The sequence below is a fragment of the Prionailurus viverrinus genome, unplaced genomic scaffold (genome assembly GCF_022837055.1).
Source record: "Prionailurus viverrinus isolate Anna unplaced genomic scaffold, UM_Priviv_1.0 scaffold_168, whole genome shotgun sequence".
Taxonomy (NCBI): domain Eukaryota; kingdom Metazoa; phylum Chordata; class Mammalia; order Carnivora; family Felidae; genus Prionailurus; species Prionailurus viverrinus.
In genome coordinates, this window is record NW_025927558.1 from 1 (window position 1) to 3774 (window position 3774).

A 3774-nucleotide genomic window follows, 5' to 3' on the forward strand; every position below is an offset into this window, starting at 1 on the left:
TTCCAACGGGTGTGGATGTCCTTTGGATGCAGAAAACATTCGCACGTCATTTGCTATCGTTGCTCTCGGCACGCTCTTGCACCGAGGCCAAGGGACTGAGAGATGCATCTCGCCAGGTTAAAAAAAAATCTATCCATCGTGTGCCACCGCCACTGAGTGTCTGCACGCACTCTCTCCTTTTCTCACTCACACTAGCCTTTCGTACTTTGGCACCACTGTCGGTCGAACACGAGGATCAGAAAACACAAGGTTTCAGAAGTTCAAACAGCCTTCTGGTTCCATAGCACACCCTTGCATTCATAGCATGGATACGACTCCGTGAAATAAAGAGTAGTGGATATAAATGGGACACCCAAGGTCAAAGTCACAGCCTGTATGGTGTGAAGACGAATTCAAGAGTGAGAAAGCACGTAGACGGAAATATTCCTTCCTATGGCAGAATATTTACAGCACTGCTTTCAATGAAGTGCTTCTCCCGTAAACATTTGAAAGGAGATGAACGGCACAGATTCAATGAAGGCTTCATACTGTACTTCTGCATAGGAAGGGAGACAAGTGTCACAAACTACAAACGAAAGCAAAAAGACCAAACGCTGTGACACCATGATCTCCAAAAAGGAGGTTTTCCTGGGGGTGGGGAATTAATGTGGTGGGGTTCCAATTAACACAAGGAAAAAAGAATGTACTTATAATGAATGGGTTCCATAGTGAACACGCACAAAGAATTCACTTGACGAGTCCAGGGATACAATATTACAGGAGAAATCCTTTGATGTCCATTGTAGCCTGTGTGTGTGTGTGTGTGTGTGTGTGTGTGTGTGTGTGTGTGTGAGAGAGAGAGAGAGAGAGAGAGAGAGAGAGAGAACGAGAACCAATCAGGCAGTTGGTTCGCTTTCAAACACCTGATATTTCGACCCTTGATGTAACAAAACTTCTAAAATTCCTTTAGCTTTGCCTCTCTTTCTAAAGACAAATGTCAAAAACAGTGGTGAATATACTCCACGCTGAACGTACTGATTCTGAAAACTCTCAGTACGGATGGGTTTTATAATACACTTAACCATGTGTGGGGTGCTTGGTTGGCTCCGTCAGTTAAGTGTGTGACTGCGGCTCAGGTCATGATCTTACGGTTTGTGGGTTCGAGCCCTGCACCGGGCTCTGTGCGGACAGCCTGGAGCCTGCTTCGGATTCTGTGTCTCCCTCTCTCTCTCTCTGCTCCTTCCCCTTCCCACTCTGTCTCTCAAAAATAAATAAATGTTTAAAAAAGAAAGAAAGGAAAGAAAGAAAGAAAGAGAGAGAGAGAGAGAGAGAGAGAGAGAGAGAGAGAGAAGAGAAGAGAAGAGAAGAGAAGAGAAGAAAAAAAGAAATACACTTACCATGTGTTTAGAAAAATTTGAATTCCTACCAGTCTATACCTACCCCACTGTCTAAATTCCCCAGCTGGAAGATTTAGAATCTGTGCTTGAGCCAAAGCCTCCAGGAAAACCGCTGCCTGACTCTGCATTTGATGCGGGTCCCCAACCGATGGCCGCACCTGATTTAGAACCACTATCGGAGTTCTTTCCAGAACCAGGGACCCGAGGAGGTTCCTCGACACATGGCACATCGAAGTACCCTACGACCCAGCACTTTCACGACTAAGTACTTAGCCAAAGGATACAGGTCTGCTGTTTCCAAGGGGCACACGCACCTCAGTGTGCATAGCAGCACTATCAACGGTAGGCAAAGTATGGAAAGGGGCCAAATGTCCATCGACGGATGAATGGATACAGAAGAGGCGGTATCCATCTAACAACAGAGCAGTGCGCGGCCACCAGAGGGAATGAAGTCTTGCCATTTGCAAGTACCTGGATGGAACTGGAGGGTGTCATGCAAAGTGACATTTGTCCCTCAGAGAAACACATGTATCACAGGACCTCACCCGTGTGAGGACCTTCACTTCCCAAACAGAGGAACTCGGGAAGGGAAGGGAAGAAGGGAAGAAAAAATAACATACAAACAGGAAGGGGGACAAAAACGTAAGAGGCTCTTCCCTAAGGGGAACAAACAGAGGGTTCCTGGAGGGGGTTGTGCCGGGGCGGGGGCTGAAAGGGTGAGGGGTATGAAGGACTCTCCTCCTCAAACCACTGTTGCCCTATAGGCTAACTACCTTGGGGGTACATTGAAAAAATAAATTCAATAATAATATCAGAGAGGGCGAGGGCGAGGGCGAGGGCGAGGGCTACCTGATCATCTGCCAACGTCACAAAGGGAAAGTCCGGGAACCGTTTGGGAATGAAGCTGTCTACCGCTTCTCAGTCCTGGCAAAAGAACAGCTGCAGCTTATAGGCAGTCACGTCCCTCTGTAAGGCACCCGACAAACGCCTTCCTGCTTCTCAAAAGCTCATCTGGGCTTCGATGAGATTCAGGAAGTTTGCAGTCACCCCATCGTTCCTCGATCGCATGACTTTCACCTCGGTTTCCTATTACGTAAAACGAACACAGCCAAAGCCCTTTGAAGGACTAGTGTGAATATCTTTCCTGTCCTGAACCAGAAGAACCTCTCCAAAGCTACCAAAATATTCTTTCAGATCCTGTTCGGTTGTTTTCCACGGGAGACCCAACACTCTTAAATCGGACGTTTTCTGGATGGCTCTCTTCACTTTCACTGCTGAAGAAGCAGGCATCTGTCTCGTCCCTTTTTCTGTGGCTATCTTTGGGATAAGTTGACGACTGTCCGCTACCGGATTTCCCCAGCCAGCATCAGGGATGTGCAGGATGTGTTTGACCAGCCGGACACCTCTCATACACTGAGACGCTGGATTCCGGTAGTGCAGTCCACGTGCTGCCGACAAACTGGGCTGTCACTGTGGACAGCAGCACTGTCCCGTCGTCTTCCGATGGCATTTCAATGGGCTCGTCATTCTCATCTTTGGTCACCCGAGTACATTCAGACACCTGCTCTTATTTCTCTGCTAGGGTTCCGCTGCTAGGAAGCCTGACAGGGAACCCGAAGCGGCGAGGGATCCAGGAGCAGCCCAGCTACTGCTTCGCTCCCGCGAAATGGCCGCCTTGTAACTCTTTACGGAAGAGGAAAAAACACCACCGTGACCGCCACCATTTAATAACCTTGCTCTAAGTGTGGAGAAAGCAACCACCCATCCCCAAAAGGAAACTTGGGCAGGCTACACGTACAGGACATATGGAGCCTATACTTGCAAGTGCTTACTTACGTGGGAACATGGAAGGGTCGCCTGAGTCCCTGATGGCCCAGATGGGGTTCTTTGGAGGTGTCTGAATGAGTTTTCTTGTGTGCTCCCTTAGAGAAAGCTGGCCGTGAGACGACGCGGCCAGAAACTAGGAAGCCCTTTGGTTCCATCAGCGAAGCCCCGACTTTTGGGGAGGAACGGACGCTCACGGAGATATCCCGGGCCACATTTGGTTTGTGGGTTGCTGCAGCTTTTTTTTTTTTTTTTTTTTTTTTTTGGCTTCTTTGCGCCAAATTGGCTGTGTTCTCATTGGAAATGGAAAACACCTGCGCGATGGGATCCATCCGCGGTAATGCTCTCGTGCGATTGGATTTGTTTTTACAAAAGGGGGAGATTTGACCATTGGGTCTTTCGTGTCCTCTCCACAAATAGGAGTGAAACAAAGGCTGATGTTGGTTTGCATCTTGTTTGTGGATCTATGGCCACAGGTGTTATCCATGTGAGATGTTTTCTCTACCTCTGGATGCTATTGCTAACACCAATTTGTAAACGAGCTCCGTTAATGTGTTTCAAGGCAAGCTCTTGT

General features: G+C 48.2%; 1 pseudogene; it reads right to left on the reverse strand.

Moving 5' to 3' along the window:
- Positions 1–2225: 2225 nt before the first annotated feature.
- Positions 2226–3532, reverse strand: LOC125158203 (TAR DNA-binding protein 43-like; annotated as a pseudogene).
- Between the last annotated feature and the right edge of the window lie 242 nt (positions 3533–3774).